Genomic DNA, 19,048 nt, shown 5'->3' on the forward strand with positions numbered 1-19,048 from the left:
TGTCAGTTAATGCAGAAAAATCACTTGACTAAATCCAATACCCGAACCCAATACTCTTGACAAACTAGGAACAAAGAAAGAAAGCCTCACTTTGTTAAAGATTATCTACAAAAATCTTAAATCACCTAAATCACATGTCACCAGGGAAATGCAAATCAAAATGAGATATCGCTACACACCTATTAAAATGGCCAAAGTCCAGAACACCAACAACACCAAATGCTGACAAAGGTGTGGAGCAACAGGAGCTCTCATTCACTGCTGGTGGGATGCAAAGCTGTACAGCTACTCTGGAAGATATTTTGGTGCCTTCTTACAAAACTGAACATACTCTTGCCATAAGATCCAGCAATCACCCAAAGGAATTAACATCCAAACAAAACCTGAACACAGATGTTTACAGCAACTTTATTCATAATTGCCAAAACTTGAAAGCAACCAAGATGCCATGTATTAGGTGAATGAAAAAATACTGAGGTATACCCAGAAACTGGAATATTACTATGCACTAAAAATAACTGAGTTATAAGCCATGAAAAGACATAGAATGAACAAATGCTTATTACTAAGTGAAAGAAGCTGATCTGAAAAGACTACATACTGTATGATTCCAACTCTCTGATGTTCTGGAATAAGCAAAAATATGGCGATGGTAAAAAGAGCAGTGGTTGCCAGGGGTGGGAAGCAGGGAATTAAGTAGATGGAGCACAGAGGGTTTGGGGGGCAGTGGCTGCATCTATAGGTTACTGGATTGATGGAGACATGACATTATGTATTTGTCCAAACCCACAGAATATACAATACCAAGTGTAAAAGATCATATAAACCATGGACTTTGGGTAATTATGATGTATAATAAATGTCCCACTCTGGTGGGAGATGACATCTGGTGTGAGATAAGAAGGCTATGTATAGAGAGGGATGAGGGATCTCTCTGAATCATCCCTCAATTTTGCTGTGAACCTAAAATTGCTCTAAAGAAGTAAATTCTTTGAAAAAAAATTACAAAGAAGGAAACTAGCAGCCAAAAAGAGACTCAAGAGATGTATTGATTCATCATACTATTCTCTTTATTCAAATAAATGAGCTGCAAAAATAAAATAAACTAAAACAAAAAACATATGAGATAATTAGGGGAATTTGTACACTGAATATTTGATGATATTACTGATATGATAATGGCATTCTGGTTTTATTTTTTAGAGATACACACTAAAATATTTATGAATAAGGGGGCACAGTGTCTGGGATTTGTTTCATGATGATTGAAGAAGGGAAGAATATAGTCATGCATTGACATATTTTGAAACTGGGTGATGGGTATATGAAAAGTCTTCAATTATCCTGTTTGTTTGTATAGATATATGAAATATTCCATGATAAAAACTTTTTAGAGACCCAGTTAAAATAAATAAAATTTAAAGTAAAGAAAATGATCCAGCACAAAATCAAACTCCACCTGGGTTCACTATGAACACCCTTGCAGAGTTGATCAGCAAGATGAATCAAGCAATTTTCATTAAAAAAAAGAAAGAAAGAAAGAAAAAAGAAAAAGAAAAAAATCCTACAGCTAATATTCTGAATGGTGAAAGACTGAATGTGGTAACAAATTTGGAAACAAAGTGAAGATTCTGTCTCACCACTGCAGTTAAATACTGAAATGAAAGTTGTAGCCACTGCAGTGAGGCAAGAAAAAGAGAAAAGGCAGACCAAATGGAAAAGAAGAAATAAAACTACCAAAAAATATCCACCAAAAGGCAGGATTCTAACCCCCCCCCCAAAAAAAATTTAGGACTAATAAGTGGATTCAAAAATGTAGCAGGAAATAAGATGAACACACAAAGATCAATTCCCTATAACAATAAACATGTAAGACCAAAACTAAAAGCTCAACACAATCTATAATCACTCCAAAGAAAATGAATTAGGTATAAATTTAATGAAACACATACATGATCTGTATCCTCAAAATTAATAAAAGCTGACAAAAGAAATCAAAGACCTAAATAAATGGAGACGTTCTATGTCTATGGATTGGAAGACTCAACAGAGCAAACATATCAGTTCTCCCCACATTGATATATGAGTTCAATACAATTCCTGTTGAAACCTCAGCAAGGGTTTTTGTAGACATAGGAAAACTCACTGTAAAATTTAAATTTAAAATGGAAAAGGCACAAGTCCTAGATTAGCTAAAATAATCTTAAAAATGAAGAATAAAGCAAAAGGAACCATTCCATCTTATAAGAAAACCTACGATATCGATTTAGTAATCAAGACAGGAAGTATTGATGGAGAGACAGAAACATAGATCAACAGAAAAGAACAGAGAACACAGAAATAAACCCATGCAAATTTGTCCACTGATTTTTGACATAAGTGCAAAAACAATACAATGGTGGAAAGATCACCTTTTCAGCAAATGGTGCTGGAGTAACTGGGCATCCATAGGCAAAACCAAAAAACAAAAACACCTCAATCTAAACCTCAAATGTTATGCAAAAATTAACTCAAAATGGATTGCGGAGTTACATGTGTTGGGTCCCCAGTGTTGGGTCCCCCAATAATGGGTCCGTGATTAAAGGAGTGAGACTGATACAAAGCGAAGGTCAAGCAAAGCTTTATTTCACGCCAAGCATTGAGAATCAAACTGACCGGCCAGGGCCATGCCTCTTACAGAGACCTCGACCCCTCCCTGCCTCACAGACTAACTTTTATAGAGCAAAGGCCATGTGGTTGAGCCTGGCCACACATAGTGGCCACACACAATGGCCAATGAGATTGCAATACACAGAGAAAGCTGCACAGTCATGTTAGGTGACACACAGGTGGCCATTTGAACTACAATTCACCCTATAGTAGACATTTGCACTAGCCTATCACCTTGCTGAGAATTGCCCCCCAAAACGCAGGGCTCATGCTAGTGGTAGCTAGGGAGATAGTATGCATCCGACTCATCCCCGCATTTGGGCTGTTATCTCTCCCTGACCTGACCCACCCTTGTATTTGGGCTTTGTTACCTGGGACTGGTTTCCTGGAATTGCTTTAAAATAAGTTCCCCTTGGCTAGGGGTGAGGTGGGGGGCGGTGGTGGGCAGGGTCACTTTAAGTTTTACTGCATAAACAAAATGACTGTTCAACCGAGGTGGGGTCACTCTGGCTAAATAGGCCCTTACACATGTAAAACATAAAACATAAAACATTTAGAAAAACATCAGTGAAAATATTTGTGATTCTTCAACTTAACATTAAAAGCAAGATTCATAAGAGGAAAAGGTGATAAATTCAGTCTCATCAAAATTTTCAAATTTCACGCTGCACAAGTCCCTATTAAGAGGATGAAAAGACAAGGGGCAAACTTAAAGAAATATTTATAAACCATATGTCTGACAAAGGACTAGTACCTAGACCATATAGAGAGCTCTTAGAACAGTAAAATTAAAAAGTCCAATTTAAAAATCATCAAAGGAGGGGCGCCTGGGTGGCTCAGTGGGTTAAAGCCTCTGCCTTCTGCTCAGATCGTGATCCCAGAGTCCTGGGATGGAGCCCCGCATCCGGCTCTCTGCTCAGCAGGGGGCCTGCCTCCCCCTCTCTCTCTGCCTGCCTCTCTGCCTACTTGTGATCTCTGTCTGTCAAATAAATAAGTAAAATCTTTCTAAAAAATCATCAAAAGAAATAGACATCTCTACAAAGAACAAATAGCCACATGAAAAGACGTTCAACATCATTAGCCATTAGAGGAAAATGCAAATCTAAGCTACCAGATATCACTACACACCAATCAGAATGACTAAAAAAAAAAAAAAAAGACAAAGCAGAGCACACAAAATTTTTAGGGCAGCGAAACTCTTCTGTGTGATAGTATAATGGTGGATACATATCATTTGTCAAAACTCATTTAAACACCAAGAATGAACCCACATTTAAACTATGAACTTTGGATACACCTGGGTGTTTCAATTAAGCATCTGTCTTCGGCTCAGGTTGTGATCCCAAGGTCCTGGGATTGAGCCCCACATTGGGCTCCTTGCTCTGCAGGAAGCCTGCTTCTCCCTCTGCCTGCCACTCCCCCGCTTGTGCTCTCTCTCTCTCTCTCTCTGTGTCAAATAAATAAAATCTTTTTAAAAATAAAATAAAATAAGCTACAAACTTTGGGTAATAATGATGTGTTAATGTAGGTTCGTAGATGGTAACAAATGCATTACTTTGGTATAGGATGTTGATAATAGGGGAGGCTACACATGTGGGAGGTCAAGCAGTACCTGGAAACTCTTTGTACTTTTTGCTTGCTCAACTTTGCTGAAAACCTGAAACTGACCTTTTTAAGAAGTCTATTAAAGAAAATATTCCCCGGGAGGAGGATTCTGGGGGAATGATGGAGTAGGAAGCACCAAGAATCCATTTCCCTGCCTAGATAATAATGGCACAGGCAAAATCTAATGTAATTATTTTCGGACTCAGGTCTATTGAAGGTTTATAGCTTCAAGGGGAAGGTTTGAATGGTAAATTGTTAAATTTAGTAAATTTCATCTTTTAGCTCAGCAGCAGCTTACCATCTTCTATCCCCAAACTCACAGCCGGCAGCCATGTACCTGTCCCAGGGGCATCTTGCACACTCTGATTTTGGAGGTGCAGACACAGAGATGGATAGCCACTGTCGCAACTCCCTTCCCCCTCTGGCTAATGTGCTTTCCAGGGGATTTAAAGGGTTGGCACCTTTCCTCCTCCCTCTCCCTATTTTTCTCTTTTTCCCTTTTAAGAACCAGATATTTAAGGACTAAGACACTCAAAAGCAGTTACATATACAGGGAAATTTAGAAAGTAACCACACATGCCCCCCAAACAGCACAGGCACAGGCTTAGAAAAGATTTGAAAAGACTAAAATTTAAACGTCAGGATAATCTCCAGCAAAGTCTAGAACAATCAGAAAACAAAATAAACAAATAAAGCCACAGCAGCAAAACCAGGGGAAGAGGGGAAATATGATTTCCAGATTATTCACTTAATTATCATTAGCTTCAAATGCCTGGTAATCATCAATAAGCCACAAGGCATAAGAAGAAACAGGATAATGTGACCAATTCAGATAAAAAAAAAAAAAAAAGTAGAAATCATCCCCAAGAAATACCAGATGGTGGACCTACTAGACAAGGACTTTATTTTTTTTTAATTATTTTTATTTGTTTATTTGACAGAGAGAAACATAGCTAGAGAAGGAAAACAGCAGAGGGAGTGGGAGAGGGAGAAGTAGGCCCTCTGCAGAGCAGGGAGCTCAATGTGGGGCTCAATCCCAGGACCCAGGGATCATGACCTGAGCTGAAGGCAGATGCTTAACAACTGAGCCACCTAGGCGCCCCTAGACAAGGACTTTAAAACAGCTATCTTGGAAAGCCTGGGTGACTCAGTTAGTTAAGTGAATGAGTCTTGATTTTGGCCCGGGTCTTGATCTCGAGGTCATGATATCAAGCCCCTCATTGCGTACCAGAGTGAGCACAAGTCTGCCTGTGGTTTTCTCTCTCCCTTTCTTCTGCCCCTCCCCCTACTCACACTAAATAAATAAATACATACATAAATAAGATCTCTTTAAAAATTTTAAAAAATTTTTTATTTATTTATTTGACAGAGAGAGAGATCATAAATAGGCAGAGAGGCAGGCAGAGAGAGGAAGAAGCAGACTCCCTGCTGAGCAGAGAGTCTGATGTGGGGCTCAATCCCAGGACCCATGACCTGAACCGAAGGCAGAGGCTAAACCCACTGAGCCACCTAGGCACCCCTTAAAAAGTAGAACATAAACAACTATCTTAAAGATGCTCAAAGGACTAAAGGAAGGCATGGATAAAGTCAAGAAAATGACTCATAAACAAAATAGAAATATCAATAAAGAGATAGAAAACATACAAAGAAGCCAAAAAGAAGCCATGGAGCCATACTGTGTTTTCTACATGACTTAAAAGACTAATACATTTTTTAAAATGTATATTAATCTAAAAGGTAGTAGTATTATAACTTTGTAACTCCACATCCTGTTTTCTTCATGATTTAAGAGACTAATATATTTAAAAAACAATTATTATTTTATAGCTTTGGACATACAATGTATAAAGATGTAATTTTGTAATATCAAAAACCAAAAGGCAATGAGGATGAGTTACATAGGAGTAGACTTCTTGTATGTTACTGAAGTTAAGCTGGTATCAATTCAAACGGATAATTTTAGGATGTTAAATGTAATTCTCACAGTAACTACATAAGAATATAGCTATAGAATGTATATAAAAGAAAATGAAAAGAGAATTAAAAACACTTTACTATTAAAAAATCAACTAAACTCAAAAAGAAGACACTAATGCAGGAAATGAGAGACAAAAAAGCTATAAAGCTTATGGAGAATAAACAGTAAAGTGAGAGAAGTCAGTCCCTCAATAGTAATTACTTTAAATGTAAATGGATTAAACTGTCCAATCAAAAGGCTAGGCATTAACAATAAACAATCCAAAAAGAAAATTAAGAAAACAATTCCCTTTACAATAGCACAAAAATGGATAAAATATTTAGGAATAAACTTAACCTAGGAGATGAAAAACTTATGCAATAAAAACTATAAAACATTGCTGAAAGAAATTAAATAAGACATAAATAAAGGAAAGACATTCCATGTTCTTGGATTGGAAGACCTAATATTATTGAGATTCCCTTACTACTCAAAGCAACAGAGATTTAATGTGATCTCTATTAAAACCCCCCCTTTTTTTTTACAGAAATAAAAAAATCCACTGTAAAATTTATATAGTATCTCAAGGGACCATGAATAGCCAATCCAACTGTGAAAAAAAGAATAGAACTGGAAGACTCACACTTCTCAATTTCAAAACTGACCACAAAGCTACAGTAATCCAAATAATATAGTACTGGTGTAAAGACAGACATACATACCAATGGAATATAATAGAGAACCCCCAAATAAACACTTGCATATGTGGAAAAATTATTTTTGACAATGGAGCTGAGACCATTCAATGGAAAAAGGGCAGCATTTTCAACAAATGGTGCTAGAAAAACAGGACTTGTACCTGCAAAAGAACAAAGTTGGACTCTTATCTAACATAATACACAAAAATAAACTAAAATTGGATGAAAGACTTAAATGTAAGACATGCAGTTACAAAACTCTTAGAAGAAAACATAGGGCACAAGCTTTGGATTTGGCAATGATTTCTTGCATATGACTCCAAAGGAATAGGCAACAAAAGTAAAAATAGACAAATCTGAATTATGAAAATTAGACACTTTTGTGCATCAAAAGACATTATCAATAAAGTGAAAAGTCTACCCACAGAATGGCAGAAAATATGTGTCAATCATATGTCTAATAAGGGATTAATGTCTGGAACACATAGAGACCTTCTAAAACTCAAAGACAACACCACCAAAAACCCCAATTTTAGAAATGAACAAAGGATTTGAACAGACATTTCTCCAAAGAAGATATGCAAATCTGATAAGCACATGAAAAGATGCCCAACATTGCTATTAAGGAAATGCACATCAAAACCACAATAAAATATCATCTTGCACCCATTACGATGGCTGCTTAAAAAAAACTTATGGTAAAAAAGGTGGATGAACTGGAACCTTGTACACTGTTACTGATAATGTAAAATGGTGTAGCTGCTGTGGAAAAGAGAATGATAGCTTTTCAAAAAAGTTAAAAAGAGAATTACCATATTACCCAGCAATTGCACTTCTGAGTATGCCCAAAGGAATTGAAAGCAACATCTTTCCGAGATCTTTGTACAGTTATGTACTCAGCAGCATTATTCACAATACCTAAAAGATGGAAGCAAACCCAGTGTCCACCAACTGATGAAGGGATTAACAAAATGTGGTCTACAAATATAATGGAATAGGAAGGAAATTGGAATGGAATTCCAATTTCTATTCCAAAGGAATGGAAAGGAAGAAAATTCTGACAATGCTGCAGTATAGAGGAACCTTGGGGACATTATGCTAACTGAAAGAAGCCAGTCATAAAAAGGTATGATGTGATTCAGGTACCTATAGGAGCTACCTGGGAAATCAAATTCATAGAGACAGAACGTGGAATGGTGCTTGCCAGGGGCTAGAGAAGGAAGGAATGAGAGTTGCTGTTTGATGGGTATGAGTTTCAATTTTATTAGATAAAAAGAGTTCTGGGGATGGATAGTGCAAATGGTTGCACACAACAATATGAATGTATTTAATACCATGGAACTGTACACATAAAAATTAAGACGGCACATTTTACGTGTATTTTTACAGAACTAAAAAATAGCCACTGCCTCCCCAAATAAAAACAATCATTACAATGTTCAATGTTGGCAAAGATGCAAAGAAGCTGACAGAAATGTAAAATGGAACAGTGACTGGAAAACAGTTTGACCGTTTCTTGAACCACTTAAATTTGACTATCATACAACCAGAAATTATACTCTTGGGTATTTAATCCCAGAGACATGAAAACTTATGTTCACACAAACACCTGCACACAAATGTTGACAGCAGCCACATTCGTAATAGCTATAAACTGGAAACAATCCTGATGTCCTTCCACAAATGAATGATGAACGACACTGTGGTACATCTGAATGATAGGGTTCTGCTCAGCAATGAACACAAACCCTTGATGCACACAACATGGATGAATCTGCAGGGAATTACACTGTGTGAACAACACCAAAAGGATACATACGTATGATTCCATGTATGTAGCACCCTTGAAGGGACAAAGTTATAGAAGTGGAGAATGGATTAATAATCGCCAGGGGTTGGTGGCTGGAGGAGGAGGGATATGGCTATAAAAGGGCAGCAGAAGAGGTCCTTGTGGTGGTGGAACTCTCCTACATCTTGACTGTAGGGATGACTGTATGGATATTACACTGTCATTTTGCAAGATAGTACCATTGAGGGAAACTGGATCAAGGATCTTGCAAAATTATTTTTTGCAACTGCATGTCAATCTACATTTATCCCCAAATAAAAAGTGTAATTAAAAATATATAGTTATTTTTATTTTAACATATTATTCATATTAACATGTCGTGGTTTTGTATTATTATTTTTATTGAAATGAAATAAATTTTTTTAAAGATCTTACTTATTTGAGAGAGCGCATAGAAGTGGGGAGAGCGCATAGAAGCCAGGGGGTGGGGGCGGTGCACAGAGCAACAAGCAGGCCCCTTGCTGAGCTCAGAGCCTGTTGCAGGGCTGGATCCCAGGACCCTGAGATCATAATCTGAGTCAAAGTCAGACACTTAACTGACTGAGCCACCCATGGACCCCAGTGAAACTAATATTTTATTCTTTAAAAAATTTTTAAGTAGTCTCCACACCTATCATGGAACCCAGTGTGGGGCTTGAACTCAGGACCCTGAGATCAAGGAGGTGAAAACATGAGTTGGACGCTTAACCAACTGGCCACCCAGGCACCTCTGAAATAAATCTTTTAAATTTAACTTTTAATTTCTAATAGAGTAAATGTTAACAGAACACATTTAGAGAAAAGCTGGGGGTCATCAAAAATTTTTAAAATGGGTCCTTGGATTGAAGAACCCACTGTTCTTATATCCCCAGAAGCTTAAGTATACATCTACATAACTCACCTTTTCAATAGGTTTTATACTGAAAAGGCCAAGTCACTCTACTTAAGCTTCTGAGAAACCTAAGGATCCATAGTAACCAGTCAACCCACTCCTATTGCCCCCATGGCCAATAGATTTAGAATTATTTCTCCATTCGTGATGAGGCATACATCATTGCATTTAACTTGGACCCTAGGTGACTTCAAAGAGCAAGAAAGAGAGAGCAACAGATGTGTAAAGTCTTTCCAACTTTATCAAGGGAACAGCTGCCTACAGTAAGTCAACCAAGGCACCATGCCCAAAGTGTGTACAGCACACAAGAACCCCACCTCGAGTACCTAACAAGGAATACAAAAGGTGGTAAATTTCAACCAGAAGATGCGATTTTCATGATGACAATACTGCCTTGAAGTTTACTTCTTAGCCTAACAGGTCTTTCAGTAGTAATTCATGTTAGGGAAAGCTTGTGGTATTTTCCATGGTCTCTGGTATGAGAAGAAAGGAAACCTAGGAATGTAGCAACTCTAACAAAAACCCAACGTGGTGCATGCAGTGTCTCGAGGAGAACATCTCTGCACGGATGACTCCATTAGAGACCCTGGTTTCTAATTAAAAAAGAAAAAAAAAAAAAAGAAGAAGAAAAGAAGAATTAATGCTGAACTACCATGGGAATCCCATTTGGAAGAAATGAAAACACATTTTTGTGCAAAATGGTCAAGGCCTACTCCCATTGTTCATATTATGTTAATACACAACTACTGTGCATATTCAAAATGAGACCCACTGTTCTTATATCCCCAGAAGCTTAAGTATACATCTACATAACTCACCTTTTCAATAGGTTTTATACTGAAAAGGCCAAGTCACTCTACTTAAGCTTCTGAGAAACCTAAGGATCCATAGTAACCAGTCAACCCACTCCTACAAATCGTCCATGAGAACATGTATTAAAGCAACACCCTTGGGGCACCTGGGTACATCAGTCAGAAGAGTATGGGATCTTGCTCTTGTGGTCATGAGTTCAAGTCCCATGTTGGGCGTAGAGATTACTTAAACTTTTTTTAAAAAATACAAATTAAATTTTAAAAATGATAAAACAGCACTCTTACTAATGTCTGCACAGCATCAATTGAACTGTAGGTAAAGCATAATGGTATTTCATGGGTTTGATTTTTTTAGGTTTTTTTTTTTTTAAAGATTTTTGTTTGTTTGTTTTTAGAGAGAAAGAGAGAAAATCCTCAAGCAGAGTCCCTGCTGAGCAGGGAGCCCATTGTGGGGGTTCAATCCCAGGGCCCTGAGATTATGACCTGAGCCAAAATCAAAAGTTGAATGCTTAACCAACGAAGCCACCTGTATATCTCTCTCTCTCTCTTTTTTTTTTTTTTTTTTTTTTCAGGTTTAAATGAACTCCAAACACTATCAGCTTCTGCCTTTCTCCTAACCTCAAAAAAGGGTCGGGTAAGTACTAGTGACAAATTTCAGGTCTCCCTCAGAAGAATTCTCCCTCACAGTCACTGTGGCCCCATCAAATTATCCACATAATGTTTCTCAACAGCCTATCTCCTAACTAAACTTTGTGTTCTCAACAAAATCGTCTGATTAAAAATGAATCCACTTCTTGACTCCCTCCTGCTGAATACCTACTAGGTTACAGCACATCATAGCATCTCAGTTAATGCTGGAACAAACCTGTAGAGTGAGGGGGGGGACATAAATCTGATGACATTTCTGCTATGAAGAAAACTAAATGATTTCCCAGTAAAAGGGAGACTATTTATGCTACAGTAAAAACAAAACAAACCCCACAACTTTCTTAACAATAAATTGTAAGTATCATTAGTTAAGAACAAAAAACAAACAAACAAAAAAACCTCCTCGACACAGTGAAGATCCTGCGTGCTATGTTCCCTGCTCAACTAACACAGAATTCCCACCAAGGAGCTTCTCCCAAGTCAGAAGAAATCGCACATGAGAGAAATAACCTCCATTTGGAGAATCCCATTCAAGGGTTCATCCCAAGTTCCAGGCTGGATACTCTGTTGGAACGGACAGAGCCTGGCGCTGGGTGGAAAGCCCTCCTTCAGGGGTCAGCACGCTGACTAACTAGCTTACCTCCCTCAGTCACAATCACCTTCCTGTAAAATGGAGATCATCATGTTTGTTGGAAAGATTAAGGGAGACACTGTAAGATACTATAACCAAGCAGGTATTCAACGAATGCTATCTATCCTTATCATACCTCTTGTCTAACTCTTAGGTATCTGTGAGAAAGAGAATAGGAGGTCAACAGGCTTTAAGATAAGTAACGGGGGAGAATTCACCAGATGGAATTACTCAGAGGAAGAGGACTTTGTGAACGCCAGGAGGGAAGTTATCACTAACATGATGTCAATTCTTCTGTAATTCAGGGATTCTTACCCACTTCTCATTTAAAACTCAGGGACTCACACTCTATTGTTGTCTCTAACCCGCCGTTGTCCACTCTGTTCAACATCCACCCTTTCTGCTCTGTAATGTTGTGGCTAAGAGTCTATAAACTGTGTTTTTCTACTAGCTTCTACTACTATGAGGTATTGGCAAGAGAGCAGAAGGCAGAAGAGAGAGAAAAGCATGCACTCGCTCGCTCTCTCTCGCTCTCTCTCATTCTCCTATTCTCTCTCTTGTTGTTGGTCTCTCCCTGCTTCTGACACCAATTCTGGAAGTGGCTCTTTCCTTTGGTAGTCCCAGGATCCTACACCAAGGCTCCTTCTCCATCTTATTCTGTGATCCCACCACCTGCCCCAGGGTCCTTCTGCCCACTTCTGCCCACTCCTGTTCTACTAACACCACTAACACACTATTAACAGTGAAAACTATTGACTCCAGTACCCCTATCAGGTTATCTTACTGGATACCCATTGCTTTCTCAGCCCTCTGGTATGTTCACAATCAATTTCCTATATTAAACTCCTTGTGTTGGCGGCTCCTGGGTGGCTCAGTGGGTTAGGCCTCTGCCTTTAGCTTAGGCCATGGTCTCAGCGTCCTGGGATCGAGCCCCGCATCAGGCTCTCTGCTCAGCAGGGAGCCTGCTTCCTGTTCTCCCTCTGCCTGCCTCTCTCCCTAATTGTGATCTCTCTCTCTCTGTCTGTCAAATAAATAAATAAAATACTTTTAAAAAATAAAAATAAACTCCTTCTGTTGAAATACACAGAGAGGGATCTGTAAAAGTCCCAACCCCACAGGGAAGCCTCAAGATCCTGCACGACCTGATCCTTATCGACCTTACAAACCTCATCCTGTGACCTGACCCTCCCAGATATTTTTCCTTCCTCAAATACTCCAGTCTCCATCTTGCCTCATATCTTCATACCTGGTTCCTTCTACGTGACATTTTCTTCCTTATACCATTTACCTGGGCAGTTTTTATTTTTTTAGGTGTCGGCTTCAATGTCACTTTCTCAGAGAGATCTTTTTGAGATCCCTGAATCAAGTCATAGTGCACATTCTCACAGCACTGCTGCTTTCCCTTCAGAAACTGTATTATCACAATCGTATGCATATAATTTCTCGTGGGCTTATTTGTCTTCCCTTACCCGACCTTAGGACACAAGAACAGAGACCAGGTCTGTTCTCTACTCTATCTTTAGTGTGCATAAAACAAAATAAATGTTTAGTAAGTATTTGTCAAATAATAATCAGCAATCTTTACTTATTCTTAGGAAATGGTAAACCGAACACATTTACGGCATTAATCCTTGATCTTTATAAGAGCTTTGTGACGTACATCAGGCAGGGATGATAAAGGGAAAAGCTCCAGTTTCCAAAACACAGAAGCCAGTGGTAGGTCATTGGTCTTACAATGACCCAGATCTGACCATACCAGGGCAAATGGGGCTGTGACAAGTAGACTCCTAAATGAAATAAACACGGGGCAACTGGCCCATGTTTAAACAAAAGGAAGGCAAGAGAAGGGATAATTTTTTTTTTTTTTAAAGGGCCATGAATACTGAGACTCTAAAATGAAGTGGTAGTAACTGCCTACTCCTAAATTCATCTACTTCAGGTCCCAGGGGAAAAACTCTGCAGGTAGACAGCTACAGACAGTGCACTGTTACTGACCATGACTCTTCCTAGACCATGGTCTAGCTGCTGAGCACCTCCTCAGGCCTCTTCGGGAAGAACCAGAGAGGATGCCTGGGCCTGAAAGTACTGCCGGGCTAGGATGCCCATAACAGCAACACGGGCAGCCCTGGGCTTCGCCCCCAGATCAGGCCTTTCCCAAAAGGAAGGGTCTTGACAACAGAGCTCTTCTGCAGCCTCCTCTCTCCCAGGGTCCTTGTAACAAAATCACAGGCTTATCTTTTATTGTCCTGTTTCCCTCTAAGATCCAGTCAGAAGAGCCAGAATCTAACGATTGTGACCTCAGCTGCTTTATTTCCCTCGGAGGAACAAATTTAATAACTCAAAACGCATCTCTGGCCAAGTTCCACTGAGTGTAACAGAGTTATTTCTGATTCATTCCGTGTTTTCATCCACGACATGGGAAGTCTGGCAGAATCTGTAAGAGACATTTGCTAGAAACAAATGAGTGAGTTTAGCAAGGATACAAGACACAAGGTCGATCTACAAAAATCAACTGTGTTTCTATACACTAGCAACAAATCATCAGAAGTTGAGTTTTTTGTAGAGAGAGAGGGAGTGTGTGTGTGAGGCGGGGGGCAGGGGCAAAGAGAGAGAATCGGAGGGAATCCCAAGCAGGCTCTGCTGAGCACAGAGCTCGACACAAGGCTCAATCCCATGACCTTGAGATCATGACCTGAGCTGAAATCAAGACTCAGATGCTTAACTGACTGGGCCACCCAGGAGTCCCCAAATTAAGTAAATATTTGAAATTACGTTCACCTAGGGGTTTTTTTTTCTTCCTTTTTAAAATGTTGCTGGTAGAAAATTTTAAATTATATGTGTGGCTCCCATTGGTGGGTCTCACTGCATTTCTGTTGCACAGCACTCTGCTGAAGGCTCCGGAGCCTAGATGTTACAGACGGGAGATGCTAAAAGAATTCAGAAAGGAAGGACCAGTAAGTAGCGTGTGATCTCCAGAAGAGCATGAGTGCCTTCAAGTTAGAAATGTGAGGTCTTTGTCCAAGAGTTCCGTATCTTCTTTTTCATCCTCTCGATGCTGGTATTTCCCCTGGGATTTGTCCTAAGAAATCTCTTAGATCCATCCCAAATCCTTGAGCTTTTTATTAATATCACCGACACCCCAGTCTCAGAGGTCTCAAACTCACTGTCCTGCTCCCTGACCCACTTCAGTGAACACTGGCATCAAGGAGCCACAAAACCAGAAGGTCTCCAAGGGCAGAGCTTCTGCCCAGTCACCAGCAAAGCACTTGGTCATCCCACTGCCTTTCCAACCAAGCCTCCCTTCCTCTCCTCCCTGCCTTGTTGCCCAAAGTCCTGCACAACTGCCAGTGATCCAAACTGAACCTCACTGGTTGTGCTTTGGGCTAAATCAGTTGGCCTTATAATGAAACAGGCTTCCAGAAGCTGAGCTCTACAAACCGTTGCCTGCCTCTTTTATTAAAAGGTCTCTTCCAGAAGGGGCCCTGCTTACTTTTCTTATTCATTCACACCTCTCCTACAGCCGCAGGCTCGTTCTCTGCTAATGTGAGTTTAGCGCCTCACTTAAGCAAGGCGGCCCAATGAGGAGCCATCAAACGGCTCCCACAACCCATTAGAGAAGGAAACTTTAAAAGAGCACAGCAAAAGGCCACACACAAGATTACCTTTCCCATAACTTACAGAGGATTTGTTTACTTTTAAAAAACATACCCTTTGCGAAATAAGCTTGTCATTTCCCCTTATCTCTTCTAGAAATGTATCGCCTCTCTGTTACCGCAGTCATTCATTTTTCCACTAATTCTACAGATATTTATAGAATACCTACCAGACAGCCATGAATAGGATAGGTGAAGTCCCTTGTCTCCCTGGCAGGGGAAGGGAGAGAGACAGAAGAACATCAAACAGCAGCCAGAATTGTGGAGAACCAAGAGCAGCACATAGGAGGGTGAGCCTGTGATTGCATTAGACCAGCCTTCCAGAAGGACCCTTCTGAAAGGGTGATGTCTACAGTGAAGTCTAAATGACAAGGAACGAAATGGGTGAAGAACGAGGGAAATTATTTCAAGTCGAGTGAGTTGTTAATACGAAGGCCCTAAGAGCAACGAGCTTACATATTTACCCCACACTACTTTGCTTCCATGTTTCAACTGTTTTTTGAAAATTCAGCTGAATTTTCTAAGGCCTGGATGGTTCACCAATCAATGCCCATTGCACCCAGTACCTCTACGGTTAAGAAACAGCAGTACATGGGAAAGATGTTGCAACCTGGAAGAATCCTGACTTCGTCCTTTCCCTTACTGTTTATTGAGCATTTGCCTAATAACTGACACTATTCTTACTCAGACGACAACCAGAAATAAAACACCAAATAAGCAATTACAAATCCTTGAAATTAATGTAACAGCAGGAACCAAAACTGAGTACCTCCAGGGACCCTTCCCACCCAAGTGAGGGAAGACATCCCTGAAATGCCCATTGTTTGGCAAAGATGTAATGACAAGTAAGATGGAAATCAGGGAGGGGAGGAGGGCCGGTAGGGAGAGGTAACAAAAAAGCATTCTGGGCGGAAGGAACATCACAGGCATAGGCCCAAGGTGAGAAAGGGCAGAGAACAATGGAGGGATGTACGGTAGAGTAAGCAGCAGCAGGAGAGAAAGAGGGGGATGGGGATGGGGAGGGGAGCAAGCACTGGGCTTTGAAGATCTTATTAGATGTTAAAATTTATCCCAAAAACAGGGTCGCCTGGGTGGCTTAGTGCTTTAAAGCCTCTGCCTTTGGCTCAGGTCATGATCCCAGGGTCCTGGGATCCAGCCCCACATTGGGCTCTTGGCTCAGTGGGAAACCTGTGAAAGACCCACGCATCCCCTTACCCAAGAATCCAACACTGCCACTGGATGCAAACAGCAAGAGGTTGGTGGACAGTTTGAACTTTTGGAAAAGGCATACTTGGGTTTTGCTGATTGGCTCTGAGGACCTGCGTGCGGGAAGAGAGGCGGGAAGGGGGAACAGGCTGATTGGTTCTGAGGGCCCGCGCGCAGGAGGAGAGAGGCGGGAAGGGGGAACAAGAAGGGGGAAGGTAGGAATGCCATCATGGCGTCCCTATTATTTCTATAAGCCAAGCAGTTACAGAAGGGCAAGAGAGCAATTAATCCCACAATTAATAACCTAATCTTATACCTAAAAGCCAGCGGTTCACAGAAAAGCAAACAAGCGGTTAGTTATCCTATCTATCTTCTAGGGGAGGGGGCTTTCTGGGGGAGGGGTCTTTCACCTGCTTCCCTTCCTCTCTCTCTCTTTCTCTCTCCCCCCCCACCTCCTTGTGATCTCTGTTAAATTAAAAAAATTAAAAAAAAAATCTATCCCCAAAACAATGGGGAGCAATGGGGAAGAGCTTTAAGGAGGAGAGTGATATGACAAGATTGACACTTTAGAAACATCTCTGGCTTTTGAAATGGCTCTCTGGAAGATACCCTCCAGGACAAGAAATAAGGGACCATTTCGGATCTGCAGCAATCCAGGGGGAAAATGATGACATGAACTAAGATAATGGCAGGTAGGATGGGAAAATGGGCTGAAAAGATATATAGGAGATATCATTAATAGTATTTGGTAACACAGTACATATGAGAAGCGAGTGGAGATGGGGAGATATGAGAAGAACCTCAGGTTTCCGGTGTAAACATCCCCGGGGAACCAGTAGCACCTTTTCCTACCTAAGAGAAGATGTACAAAATGAAAATAAACTTGTAGGGACAAAGGAAGTTAAATTAGAAAAACATGAAGAGTTCAAAGTACCAGGGCATCTCGTTGGCTAGGTAGGTTGAAAGTCTGAGGTCTCCATCGCAGGGTCATGAGTTTAAGACACGAGTTGAGCTTTACACATGGAGCCTACTTTAAAAAAGAGAGAGAGGGAGAGAGAGTGAAGTACCTCTGAGGCCTCCGAATGAAGCTACCAGAGGTTGGCTGGACTCCTGGGTTTGGAGCCCAAGAGAAAGGCCTGGCCCAGCAGAACTAGAAAGGGAGGTGCATTAAAGAGACATCAAGTCATTAAATGTGGACTCAAAGCAACCGTAAGAAGATATCTTTGAGACAAGCATAGAGATTAAGGAAGAGTTAGATGACATTATGTAATTACACTATTAATTCTGCTTAGGTATAAAAATGGCAAGGTGGCTCTAATTTTCAAAATATACACCCTTACAAGGTGTATATTGCGGATGTACAAGCAAAATGGTAAGATGCGCCAAATGTCGGGGGCTGTCGCAGCTGAGTGATGGGGTCCAGGGGCATTAAACTATGATCTCTACTTTTGTTTGTATTTGAAAACATCTGTAATATCTTTTCTGTGAAGTCACCTACCTATAGAGGCACCAGTGAGAAATGGACAGAATTGCTCTGGGATGAGAAGAAATGGGAAGAAAGAGGTAAGTGAGGTCAGGGGAGGTCAGCATCCTGAGGAATCTCCTTATTGAACGAAAAACGCAGGAAGAGAAGTTGCTGCAGAAACGTGAAGATGCTTCTGGAGAGGAGGAGAAAACCAATGAGGTCATGTGCAGAAGCTGCAGGGGGCGCCGCAGGAAGGCAGGGGTTGCCAGCTGTGTCCATAGTACAGAGACCTGAAGTAGGAAAGTCTGAATGGGACTCCTGACGTGCAGGATCCAGAAGGTGCTGCGACACTTCTCAGTCAGCCCGGCACAGCGGTGACCCAACCCTGGATTTTGGGGGGCTAAAGAATGAACACAATGTGAGGACTTAGGAAACAGGGTACAGCCCACTCTTAAGCAGCTGAGCCCTGAAGGGCAAGAGAAAGACGTCATAGCTAAAACCCTCTGGGACTGGGGTGCCTGGGTGGCTCAGCAGGTTAAGCGTCTGCCTTCGGCTCAGATCGTGATCCCAGTGTCCTGGGATTGAGTCCTGCCTCGGGCTCCCTGCTCAGTGGGGAGTCTGCTTCTCCCTCTCTCTCTGCCCCACCTCCCTGCTCATTCTCTCTCTCTCTCTCTTTCTCAAATAAATAAAAAGATCTTTAAAACAAAAACAAACAAACAAAAAAACCTCTGGGACTGACATAGGGCTTTTGGTTAGGACGGGGAAAGACTGGAGCCGGGTCCAAGGAAGGAAGACGTGGCCTCAGTCACTCACTAGTTCTGAACTTGGGCAGGGCACATTTATAAAATGGGATAAGGATTAGGACAAGCCTTCAGAATTCAAACAAAAGAACCTACGTGGAGGTCTTTGGTAAAGTGTCAAGAGTTATGTACATTACTATTATTAACTAGGTAAATGATTACTCTGACATTTATAAAATCCAAGCACAAGGGTAAGGCTGCTTG

This window comes from Mustela nivalis, assembly GCF_964662115.1.
Source record: "Mustela nivalis genome assembly, chromosome: 2".
NCBI classification, from domain to species: domain Eukaryota; kingdom Metazoa; phylum Chordata; class Mammalia; order Carnivora; family Mustelidae; genus Mustela; species Mustela nivalis.